This window comes from Carassius carassius, chromosome 47 (genome assembly GCF_963082965.1).
Source record: "Carassius carassius chromosome 47, fCarCar2.1, whole genome shotgun sequence".
NCBI lineage: Eukaryota > Metazoa > Chordata > Actinopteri > Cypriniformes > Cyprinidae > Carassius > Carassius carassius.
Genome location: NC_081801.1, coordinates 23507348 through 23521504, shown reverse-complemented (window position 1 = coordinate 23521504; position 14157 = coordinate 23507348).

Sequence of the window (14157 nt, the reverse complement as noted above, 5' to 3'; positions counted from 1 at the left end):
CCCAGATGGTACTCCAGGAACCTGGCTGGGAACCACTTCTATATAAAATAAATTAACACAGCGAAGAAACTATTTCATGACCTACATAGGCAGCAACACATGCAACCAAATTAACGCTTTAGAGTTTGCCCAGTAGGCTGGCAAATAAGTTTTCCTCAACTTGTGTCCAGATAATTATAAATACAATCATAATGACAAATGTGGTTAAAAAGCATTACTAATACTCAACACTTGACCTGGTGGCTCAAAGACATTCCCTTCTTCACTTAAAGAGTTGCTGTGCAGATATGGTTCTTTTCCTTACTGTGAGGTGTGATGGGGTGGAGAAGGAGGTATGGGGGTTTACTTTGGAACAGGAGGGGGGTAATGAAGGTGTAATTTGGGAACCATCTGTAAGACGCCTGCAGGGTTTCCTCTCCAAAACCTCCCCCTCCGGAGGGATGCAGGTGCTAGAGGCGGAGTAGGGGAACAGGGGAGTGGAGGAGGAAAGGAAGGGGGAAGTGAGAAAGAGAGATGGTGGTAATTGTAGTTAGCCAGCTTGCTAGAATGTCATCAGCTCCAGAAGTCTGTGTTTTGGGATTGAGAGTCTATGTGGCGTGGATGGTCTTTTGTTCCTTTGAGCTTCTTAAAGGTTTTAGAGTCAAGGGGTGTGACTGTTTATACCCGCAGGTCTTCCTTCCTATGCTTAATTTGGGGAAAGAGTTTGTAAATGGCAGAGGTAATGCTCTTAAGCTTTTAAGCTCAATTTAAAATGGACTGGAATGGTTAAAAATAAAGGCCAATCATAATGTAACTGCTCAGAAAACATCAAAGGAGGTGGGGGACTTTGTGTGTAGCTATGTTGTCCTATTTTTGGCAAGCACAGCTAGTGGGCTCCTGAGATTCTATCATGGAGATTGGCATGTTCGACACTTTGGAGTGCGTGGGCAATAGTCGGATGCACAATGTCTTCAGTTGCACACATTGCAACATGACACTGAGCCTCACTATTCATGAAATGTTTCTGATGTTACGATTTTAGTAGAGATATGATTACCCCAGCACGTTGAATGTACATGTAGTTTCCTGAACTTGAACAGCTGTAGTAATAGACTAAAAAATGCATGAGTTGGACTCCTTCCAATTCCATTTACAGTTTCAGTGCTCATTCTTGCATCCAGCTTGTGCTTTTTTTCCGTTCCATTTTAGCCACTTACCCTCAGCCTTTCTTTCGCTCTCTTTCTCCCTTCCACCTACTCAAAATGACTCCTGATTAGAGTCCATTAAGACTAGCACATGTCAATATCCATACCACCCCTGAGAGGACACCTTTTTGGGGTTCAGTGGTTTTATTCTTGCCTGTTCCCTGATTTGCAATCAGTGCAGATGCTCCAGCAGTTTTCCCAATACTTATGAAAATGCAGTTGATAAACTGCAGAGAGATGACCATCACCTGCATGGAGTGTTTTTGGCAACTGGACTTTGTTGTCACAGGCAGTCTTAGTTTGGTTCTCTTTGAGTGCCACAACATTACTGTGCAGTTTTTTGAGTTGTTCTTCATGTTGAAGACAAATATTGCCATTATCTGCAAAGATTGGCTCAACTGTGCCATTAGTTCTACCTGAGCTTTTTTGGTGGAACTCATTCTTGGTGGAGTCAGTTGCAAGGAACTCTACTGCTGGTGGTTATACTCATTCTTTAATCAGTTCAACCCTCTCTAACAGTCTCTCCCTCTCTTTCTTTGGACTAGGTGGGCATGGCTGTGCCTCCTTCCTGCTTTGAAATCCTCTAGTCAAGCATGCTGGCTCTCGCCAATGTAATGGGTTTAAGAGGCTCTCCTGTGCCGCCGTGGCTTCCTGCAGAAATGGCTCCTTCCGCTGGCTTGATTCTTGTCGAGGAATGTGGCAGGTGGCTGGGCTGTGCCTGCCTCTTTGTCTTTGTTTTTTTTTTCTCCCTTCCACCCCTCCTTTTCTTCTCTCTCATTTACCCTTGAGCAAGAATGAATGAGGCATTTAACCCCTTCAGCCTTGTCTGTATTGTTGACACTTCCTGGTGACTTTGTGTTGTTCTTGTAGAGTGACCTTAAATGTGCAATGTGCCATGCTAGAGTCGAGTCTGTATATAGCACAGCAGAATAGTGATGATTAACAGTCTGCGGTGGATTTTACCAGCAATACTGCATAAAAGAAGGGCTTTTAAAGAAGTGCGTTGAGTACTAAGGACAACAGCACAGAAATTTATACAACACAAAGTGTGGTAATCTTACTTTAGATGGTGGTAACCTTCACATCAATAAAGTAGGGGCAAATTATTATTTTATTATTTTTGCGTTACCCATCTCGAAAACAACTTTCGAGCATGTTGAAAGTTGCTCACGCAGTATTCCATGTTTCTTTCCAAGCACAGCTCTAACAGTGCTCATCAGAATGACCAGCAGATTTCCTCTAATCTGGCATACCGCACATTCCCAATTTCCCACACTGATCCGTCACCCTTCCATTCAGCTCAGCTGTGCTTCCAGCAGGACCTCAAGGCTCCATCGTGAACTTGCTGCTGTTAGTACAGAAACGGATATTTTACATGTGGCTTTATAAAATAAATATGCACAGTAAAACAGAACTAGTTCATAGTTATTATAACGGAACAAACAACTGTTGACCTCCTTAATCATTTTTCTACACATTTTCTACAAAAAAAGAAAAAAAGTGCAGTTGATTCCTAAAGGAGCAGTTATTCCTGATACTGTTGTTGGAGTAGCATATTGTAGTTGGATATATATATTAATATTTTACTTGAATAAAACTATTCAATTAAAATATACCCAGAAGAGGCATCTTTTTTTCTTTCTTTTTTTTCAGTGAAACGCGACAGTCAGGTTTTAAATTTTATTTCACGTTATCTTCAAAGATATATCTAAAATCTTCTAAATCTTTGCATTTGCTCACCAAAGGTAAATAAGTCTTTGAGAACTCCCAGGGGCTGCTCAGCTCGACTTCATGAGGGCTGTGGGACACAAAGGCATCCTCTCTTGTTTCTTGACTCTGAAGGTATGTTGTTGTTTTGAACTCTATCTTCACGCCTTGACTGTCACACTCCACCGAGGCTGGAATGAAGAAAAGATGAGAACCTTGGTGATGGAGGTGCTGGTGGCTTTAAGGGCCAAATTAAACCCTGCCCCCTACCTTTACCTGAAAGCGATGCCAAAAAAACCCAGCTTATTTAGCAGTTCTTTGGAAGTAACAGACTGACTGAAAATTACAACACATTCTCACTCCCAACTGGTCACATATGGACACTTGGCCACTATCCCTTGGCGTCACTTTTTAACACACCAGGTACCCCTTTAGCATAATTTTTCATTGTGCAGGGTACTCCATTGCATTCAAAGAGAAACCTTTGGCATCAATACACAGACGTGAAGGGCATGGGACATATTTTGTCATAAAATGATTTGTTGGGGTATAATACTGTCATTTTTGTAGTATGATTTTTGTAGTATGATACTTTGTGCACCGGTACACATTAATCAATGATCAAATTTTCAAGTAGTAGTATAGTACATTGTTTCACATGACCTTACATTGTGCTTTTTATTTAGCAGTGGCATCCAGTTATCATTCCGTCTCGTCATCTTGAATTTTAAATCAAATTTTCAATAAAAGCTCTTTAACAATAGGCAGTTTGATCATCTTGTGAGTCATCGGTGTATTATTACATGCATGCCGAAAAATAGATACTTCCATAACTCATAAATGGTTTAAATAATACAAACATTTAATAAAATAATATAAACATTATTTTCTGTTAGCTTGTATTATTTAATTTAATAAATAAAAAATTTCAAGCTTCAAGTTTGAGTTGATGTATTGAACTCAGATTTAAGCATTATGGTCACACTCTGTCCCTTTTATTACAATAGTTTGGCTTTTGAATGTGACAAATCTCTTGTTTTTTCTCACCATCTGTGTCTCTTTCCCCTCGCCCATGCCCTAAAGGTCCACATCCGGTTACTGTGGTGTTTATTGCTGCTTGATCAGGTGGAGTGTCAGGATTGTAGTCCACATTTTAACCTGAGGCACATAATTACAGCTTTTGATGGTGAAATAGCAGATTTGCTCTATTGCTCTCAGTGTGATTGATGACCCAGCTGGATGTGGAAACATTGCTGTCCAGAACACACATTTAGGAGTATAGGGAAGGGAATGTCGCTGTTTGAATCTTTTTAAGGATTAGGAAATTGGCAGTTTTTTTTATTATAAGTCACAATTTTGAATTGAATTGTACGTGTGACTCCAAATATTTCGAATCTGAATTTTAGCTGGATGGAAATCATTCAGGAACTGAATTGGTATTTAACAGTTCGGCTCTGTATAGTTCACAGCCTTGGAATCTGAAAGTGTTTGTGCTGTGGTTTATCAGGTGAGAAGCCTTGCACAGATGACACAAGTCTGCTAGTCTTCTTTCTCCACACTCCCACACTCTCAAACAGCTCATTGCCCACTTGATCAGATGGCAAATATGCAACTCCGGAAGTACAGGAACACTCGATCAGCATGTTATCTTGGCTCCTGTTTACCCTGCCTGCCCTTATCTGTCACATGAGGGCCATTCAGTCACACGAACATGTTCCTGGACTAGTGAATCCTGGGACAGATGTGAGCACCACATGAAACCCATTGTTCCACTTGCATCATACTTTTGTACTTCTTAAATGAAACTAAACGTTTCTAAAAATGCATAACTATTATAAATTTAGCAGTAACTATTAAGTAATAATTGAAGTTATTAGCTTATACTAACATTGTCATGGATTCTCTCTGTTTGCTCTAACCATTGTCACATCACTTTGTTCACCAGACTAATCACCTGCACCTGTCTTCAAAAAACACTCATCAAGAACTGCATAAATACCCAGTTCACACACATGCACGTTGGGTTTCCATGTATTATGGGGACATTTCATAGGCATAATGGTTTATATACTCTACAAACTGTATTTTCTAACCCTGCCCTTACACCATCCCCTTAGACAAAACTTTCTGCTATTTTAGATTTTCAAAAAACTTTATAAACTTGTTACCTCACGGGGACAAAAAAGGGTAAAAAAAAATGTACTGGTATTACAATTTTTGTGGGGACATTTGGTCCCCGTAACACATAAGAAATACGAGGACACACGGACAGGCAGTCTTTAGGAGCCTTCCAGTTGACAGGGTCCCTAGTATGCAGTGTTCACTACTCCCTACACCCTAAACAGGAAACCTGACTTCACTGACAGCAGGGCCACGCAGATCACATAGCATAAATAAATATTGTTATTTACTTTACATTCAAATACTTTTAAATGCATAATCAAAGCACACATTGTCTATCTAATAAATATAATCAAAACGTATATGTGTATTATTAACAGATTTGAAGCCGTACTGTAACCATCCTGCAATATGATTTTTATTTTATTTGCTTATGTACATATGTGTTCTTAATCCATGGTCTTAATAATTGATTTGTATCAGTCTCATCTTGTGTGCTTTCTTTACCAAGCATTTCATTTTATTTTGGGTTATTTTGATAAAGTTGAATGGATCACACTTTACTTTGGGGACCAGTTCTTACTATTAGCTAACTAAACTATGATTTTTTTTTACTCAATCAAGTCCTAATCAGCTGCTTAGGTAACACTTTTTAAAAAGACTTTCATTAATTAATCCTTAAAAAACATTCTATAATGCTTAATGGATCATTGGTTAATATCTATTCAACGAGTTAGAAAAATGAGATAATGTGTTTGTTAATGTTTGCTAACACACTTTTTAAATATTAGCTAATGTTCAAATAAATCATTATTTCATGCAAGATAAAAATGCTTACAGATGTCATTAAACATTCAATTCCATGTGATCAAGCACTCATCGAAAATCTACAGATTTAGGTTTCCCGGTGGTTTTTTCTATGATTTAAGAAATACACTGAAGAGTAATATACTAATGTGAGTGTTGTAAAAACAATTTATTTATTTTTTTGCAACAAAATTACAATCTTTTATGTCTTAAGCAACCATTTAGCTAAACTTAACTAAGCACCCTTTACACAAACCTTGTTACATTAGCTAAAAGTCCAATGCCCATAAAGATAAATGATTAGTAATTGTTTATAAACATTTACAAATGATGAATAGTTTCAACTAGATTGGCTACTGCAAAAACATGATCAAATGTTTAATAAATGATTAGTAAAGATGTGTGGATAGGGTAAATCAAGGCCTTTGGTATTAATGATTAGTAAACATTTATAAAACATTTGCAAATGATGAACAGTTAGATTGATCAACTAGATTGGGTACTGCAAAAACATGAACAAATAATTAATAGATTATCCGTTAAGATGTGTAAATAGAGGTCTACACAACAAACAAAAACCAATAAATGAATAATTTTTCTAGCTATGTGAATATATATATATATATATATATATATATATATATATATATATATATATATATATATATATATATATTAACTAATGATCTGTTAAGCATAATGGTCGTTAATGATTTATAAATGAAAGTTATTATAAAGTGTTACCCAATAAGACATTAATATGTGCTCTATAAGTAATACAAATAATTCATCCTTAAAATAGTGTTGCCATTATACGTTAGCATGTTGCTAAGCTAATGAACCAATCCATTTTTTATAAAAATGGCCTCTAATGTTTCTGTATTTTTAGGATATGCATTCAAACTAACATTAAATAATTAAGACACCAAAAACAGTTTAAGTGAAAAATAAGTTTGTTCAAAAGAAGCAATTTGGTAATGGTTTGGACTTCCCATTGCTAAACAACCTATAATTTATTCGACTAAGTTTAAATGTTGCCATTAGACCAATTATCTAAATCATCACTGAGCTTCTGGATCCTTTGGACATGAAACATCTGGAGTACAGTCTTCACTGTGTCTTTCAGCGGCCGTTAATAAGGACACTTCTCAGACTCTGTTCAGCCTCAGAGTCGCTTCCTGCCATTTACAGGGCGATGGGTTGTGGTTAGCTGATCTCCAATGAAAAACAGACCTGTTGGCAAATCAAAACATCCTCCACAAAATTAAACACATTACAACAGGAATAAACAATCCGCTCCGATGACCAGGAATAACTGTCTGGACTCAGCACGCTGATTGAAAGCAATGATATCGCTGCATTGGCACCGTGAGCCCCTCTTTTTATTATTATTATTATTTATTTTTTTCAGAGGAAGAGGAGGATTTGAAGGAGTTCAGGAAGGATAGAGTGAACAGAGTGGTCGGGGCCCTGCATGTTTCCTTATGAATGACAAGGGCCCAAGTGTAACTATCAGTAAATAAAAAGTGGCTGTAAAATTAACTTCAAGACAGGTCCAACAGGAATCCCTGGCAGCACTTCCTGCCTTTCAGAGGCCATAAACAAGCTTTAAACAAGCCAAGCTGGCTCCAGCTCATATCCCGCGGCAACAGTCTGGGGTCATGGTGGCCTCTGTTGCCTGCCTTCTCTGTTGGGGGCCAGGACACTGAGACAACACGGAAGAGACCACCGGAACCAAAGAAAGCTGTTTATGCCCTATGTTAATGTTGACTTTTTAAGTGAATAACACAGTGGTGGCTGGCATGAAAGTTAAAGGAAGACTCCACCTCAAAATGAAAATGTTGTCATTAATCACTTACCCCCATTACCATCAGTGGTTCAACCATAATGTTATGAAGCGATGAGAATACTTTTTGTATGCGAAGAAAACTAAAATATCGACTTTATTCAACAATTCATCTCCTCTGTATCTCTCCGCATCACTGTTGCACCATTTTGGAGAATATGAGCAGAACGCAAGCGGCGTATGCTCTTCTGTGTCAGCCGCGCTGCACGGATGTGCTGTTTTCATTCAAATAAAAGCTGAAATACCCGTTGAAAACGTATCCTTGTGTCGTGGCTAACATAGAAGAGCGTATGCAGCTTGTGTTCAGCGGATGTTCTCCAAAATGGTGCTACAGTGATGTGGAGAGATGCAGAGGAGATGAATTGTTGAATAAAGTCGTTATTGTTGTTTTCTTACAAAAATAGTAAAGAGTACAAATAATATTCTCATCATGTTATGGTTGAACCACTGATGGCAGATAGACTATTCTGACGATGTCTTTCATACTTTTCTGGACCTTAACAGTGTAATTTACTTGGCAGTCAATGGAACAGTCACAAGCCTCCTGGTTTTCATCCTGAGTATCTTAAATTGTGTGTCAAAGACGACTGAAGCTTTTACGGGTTTGGAACGACATGGGGGTAAATGATTAAAGACAAAATTGAAATTTTGTAAGTAAGAACCCTGTGCAAATCAGTATGTAGATTTTCTTTTGATATTCATCCATATTTGGCCTGTGATAATCTCAGAAGCTGCTGAGTGCTGAGTGTTTTGTTGGCTGTTACTGTAAAACAATTTCTGTTAAGCCATAAAAGCCATTTTGTGTGTCCTAAACCTCGGCTGAGTTTTATGGCATTGGCGACAGACCCGTAGGAGGGGAGTGTTGATTGGGGCTTCACCCCAAGTTTCTCCCACCTATCCAACACTAACTAGCCCTGTCTGCTGCCTCTACATAACTGACTGGAGTGCCCCAGCAACGTTTACTGGAGTTATGGTCAACTGACAAGACTGTGGACTGAGCTACATCAAATAACAAACAAACCCACCGAAAAAAAGAACTCTTTTCAACAGCCACTCCTGCGCTCCTGCTGTCAGAACAAAGCAGGCCAGCACTGCAGCATTATTGCTTCGCATGGCTTCTTTGCAAAGTTGCCCAAAGCCTCCTAAAACATTTGGTCAGTTGCTTGGTTGGGAATAGCCTAACCCAGACAGGCAAAAACTGAAGAATCTCATATAAAAGTCTCTGCTTGACATCATTTTTAAGTTTTATACTTTGAGCTGTTCCACTATATACTGTATTACATATCTATTACATTACATATATAACGTTGGCTGTTATAATAACTTGTTTTTGGGAAAATTTTGAGACAATTTTGAGACAATTTACTAAAACATTTATAATTAAGACATCAATAACAGATTAAGTAAATATGTACCACATTTATCATACGCATGTGTAGAATACATATACATATGTATAAAATGTATTAACCATTTTAGTGATTTCCTCTCCTTAAACAGTTTTTCTACAAACAAAAATTGAAGGACTTCCCTGAGGTAAATGTTGTTCACAAAATTTATTTGATGATATCTTCCTGCAGTTGAAAGTGTGATATTTTTCTGCTATAACTCACAGTAAATACAACCCGAATTCCGGAAAAGTTGGGACGTTTTTTAAATTTTAATAAAATGAAATCTAAGGGAATTTCAAATCACATGAGCCAATATTTTATTCACAATAGAACATAGATAACGTAGCAAATGTTTAAACTGAGAAATTTTACACTTTTATCCACTTAATTAGCTCATTTAAAATTTTATGCCTGCTACAGGTCTCAAAAAAGTTGGGACGGGGTCAACAAATGGCTAAAAAAGCAAGCAGTTTTGAAAAGATTCAGCTGGGGAACACCTAGTGATTAATTAAGTTAATTGATATCAGGTCTGTAACATGATTAGCTATAAAAGCTTTGTCTTAGAGAAGCAGAGTCTCTCAAAAGTAAAGATGGGCAGAGGCTCTCCAATCTGTGAAAGACTGCGTAAAAAAATTGTGGAAAACTTTAAAAACAATGTTCCTCAACGTCAAATTGCAAAGGCTTTGCAAATCTCATCATCTACAGTGCATAACATCATCAAAAGATTCAGAGAAACGGGAGAAATCTCTGTGCGTAAGGGACAAGGCCGGAGACCTTTATTGGATGCCCGTGGTCTTCGGGCTCTCAGACGATACTGCATCACTCATCGGCATGATTGTGTCAATGACATTACTAAATGGGCCCAGGAATACTTTCAGAAACCACTGTCGGTAAACACAATCCGCCGTGCCATCAGCAGATGCCAACTAAAGCTTTATCATGCAAAAAGGAAGCCATATGTGAACATGGTCCAGAAGCGCCGTCGTGTCCTGTGGGCCAAGGCTCATTTAAAATGGACTATTTCAAAGTGGAATAGTGTTTTATGGTCAGACGAGTCCAAAATTTGACATTCTTGTCAATTCGAATGTTCTTGTCATTCTTGACGATTTCCTTTTGCCAAGATAACAGCTCTGAGTCTTCACCTATAATGCCTGATGAGTTTGGAGAACATTTAACATTTTAACTTTGTTCCTATTTACCAAGGGTATGATTTGGATCTAAACTGTAAATAAAAAGAGGGAGAGAGATGTTTGCTTGCAATCTCTGACATTATTTTGATGTCAGAATGTTCTTTATTTTAAGGTGTCTTTGTTACAGTGTGTTTGTGCAGTTACATACTGAGTAATATTTATTAACAACATGCACTTACTATATTGTTTGGGCAAGCTGCATTTAATTATTCATAATTTATTGTTATTACTATAAGTACATGTAATGTGCAACAAGGCTCCTAAAATGTCCAATGCATTTCATTAAAAAATGGTATAATTTGAAAGCTAAGCTTTTGTTTTATCAAAAATAACATAACACAATACAGTCCAAATTCAAACATGTCACATTTGTCAGCACTGTTGAAATGCTGCTTGTCCAATCTGATTAGAGGACCAGATATATGTTGCTTTTTAATAATAATAAAACCTTTAATTGGATGGAATTTTGTCATGCTCTGCAGCAGTTTCACATTTACTGTGGACAGACCAATTTCCTGTTGCTGCTTTGAATGCTGTGTTAGTGTATGTTGGAAAGTGTTTCAATCACATTATTTTTGTTGGGATCGTATCGGTTTTCCAAAATTCCCATTGCAATCATGTGTGACACTGACTACAGGGTTGTGGACGGTCTGTAAGCTGTGCTTAAACACAAATCTCCTGCTTCAAAAATGTTCCACCTCCATCTTTTTTTTTTCTTCTACTTCTTCTTCTTTTCCCCTGCAGTTGTTTTCCTAAACACCGGATTTTCTTTTGCAGTTTGGGAGGGAGCGGTGCTGACAGTATTTATAGCCTGGTGTTCTAACCAAAATTATCAGTGTACCACAAAATAACTTCCTCAGTCCTGGCCACAAAATAACAGGATGCCTTCAATTGTGCGTATTTATTAATTTTAGCAAAGGATTGCTAGCTTTATAAATAGCTACGCTCCTGCTGCCCTCTAAAAGTTGGCAGTATAAACTTCCTCTCTTGTCCTCCTCCTCTACATTGGGCCTCTTCAGTGGGTGCTTGAAATTGAAAGACACTCGTCCTTCCCCTTGGGCCACACCATCACCCTGAGCTGGCGTCTGGCCTCTATTAAGACTCCATTTTATCAGGTCAGAGGTGGGAGGCCAGAGGTCACAGTATGTTAATAACTTAACTGGGGGGTCTTTTCTGCTTAGCTGGTCATCAGTACCTTGTACAGGGAACCCCAGTAAACTAAACCTCAGGTTCCTTCGAATGCGTTACGGGGCATTCACACTGAAAGCGATTTGCCGTGACAAAGTGAACAGGAGTCTTTAGCCGTGTTTGACTGTGGCTGAATGTGCAGTGAAATCGGACACTTTCTGATTCCCAGAACTATGCTTGTGCACTCCAATATTCGTTGCAGATATGTCAGATATTTTCATGTAGCAACAGAGGCACTTTACATACATGCACTACTTAAATACAGTGCCTGTATGTACAAGAATAAAGCTTTATTTAATGCTTTTTAAATACCAATAAAGTAGTTTAATTTTGATTACCATGACACATTATAACATTAAAATGACATGAAAGGGTTGCTATTGTTATAAAAATGCCCATTTTTGGCAACATCGTGGCTGTCAACAGGTGTGATCAACAGGTGGCATTCAAAATAAGATGGCATCTTGTTTTATTGGTGACCAGTGTAACTAAGTGTTTTTACTTCGATACAATGCTTAAGTACAATTTTCAAGAATCTGTACTTCACTGGAGTATCTTTTGGAATGACTAAGCAATGGTAAATGTGAATGCATCTTTTCTGTAAACAAGCCATTACAGCAAGTTTTGGCAACTATTGTTAAACGTTTAAGTGATTAATTGGATTTTGTCCAGACGTTTCCAGGCAAATTTGTGCTTTGTTTACAACTGAACAGTGGCAGCTACTTGACTACTCACTAACATGTATCTTTAACCTTCTAAATGTCTTTCTCCATTAAGAGCTGTTTCTCATACTTTCAGCATGAAGTGATGCATGGTAATATGTAATCCTAATGGATGAGCCCGCTTGTTAAAAATGAGACATATTAGGAAATTCTTCACTCATGAGCAAGACCAGCTGTGTTCCTCCTGCTCCTCATCGCACTGTAAGTGTCCTCCTCCTCCTTTGGCCTGCCTAGCTTGTTTCTCTAGTGCTGAACAGGGCCTCTGGGTCAATAAATCTCTGGAAGGACATTTCAGCACAAGGCTGAGTGTGTCTGCTCAATGCAAATAAAATAGCAGAACCTCCACCTGGTGAAGATGTTAGCATGTGAGCTGCAGGCTATATGCTATTGCAACATTTGATCAGATGTTCCACTGCTAGTTACAAATACTGGTGTCTTATTTTATTTGGAAAATTTTTGCAAAATAAGCATGATTTTCTAATATTCTAAAATCAAGATAAATTTACTTGAGAAGATTGTAAGATTGTATATAAATATATATTTTTATTATTTTATGTTTAAAACAAGAACATAATATCTGCCAATGGTCTAAGAAAAGGATGGATGTCCATTTCTGCCACTAAATAAAAAATAAAACAAGGTAATTGCAACTTTTCTTCTCAAAATGCAGAATTTTTTTCTCATAATTGTGTGATTATGAAACTTACAATTTGGAGAAATAAAGTCAGAATTGTGAGTTATGAACTCGCAATTGTGGGTAAAAAAGAAATTAAGAATTGCTAGATATAAACTCGAAATTGCAAGAAAAAAATCTCACAATTGTGACTTTATATTTCGCAATTCTTTTATTTATTCAAAAAAAAGTCTGAATTGTGTGATAAAAAGTAAAAAAATTTGTCTTGCAATTTTTGTTTTCAGTGATGGAAACAAGCTTCCATAGAAATCTAAACTCAAAGGGATAACAAGATTATTTTTTCTGAACCGATTGACATATTTTTTCAGCAAAAACTAACAATATTCATTCATTCCAAAAAACAAGGCTTATCTTAATTAATTTGACTTCTCAAGTAAATGCAACTTGATTTAAGACTTTGTAGATATCTGTTATGGAAAACAAGACAAAAATGCTAAGTAAGAACATTTATTTTGCAGTGCATCTTGTGCAAATCAATATACTCAATATACAGTTTAATTTATTGCATTATTGCACTGAAATTAAAAATGTAGCACAAAATTATTTATCGTGTGCTTGCCTGTTTCCAGACCTTTTGACTTCTATAATAAGTCTGGAAAATTAAATTATGCACTCCTTCCAAGAAGGAAAGTCAGAAAAGAAGCCACAAAATAAGTAAATAAATAAATAAATAATAAAAACAACACTTTGAAGGTAACAGCAGATTAAAGGTGCACCAGTCAACCACATCAACATTATTACAATAATAATGATGTAAAGGGGTGTGTGGCAAGATTTAAAAACCAACCATTTATTTAAATGTAATTTATGGTAATATTGACCCAGCTGCAATGTAGACAAAGATATATTGGTCAAATGTGACCAAGATAGATATTTACAATACAACATCTAATAATGTTAATTAAAAAAACAACAACAGCATAGCTACAGTTAGTTCATGGAAGCGTCATGCTGTAGAGCTGCTTTTCGTCAGCCGACACTGAGCATTGTGTTAAAACAGAAGGAAGAATTGAACGGCTGCAAGATTGGAACTGCTCGGGAGACGGTTTATCTTTCAGCAAAACAATCTCAAACACACTGGAGTGGTTCAAGAACAACAAGTTAAGTGTCCCACACTGCTCCAGTCAAAGCTCAGATCTTCATCCAACCGAGAATCTGCAGAACTATTTGAAAAGCGCAGTACTCAAGCATCATCAAACAAACCTAAACAACAGGCCTACATCTGCCCAAAGTTATGTGCCAAAATCACACCTGAGCAATAAATAAAATGATTAAATATTCAGATCAGGCAATTGGGCTACAGCTAA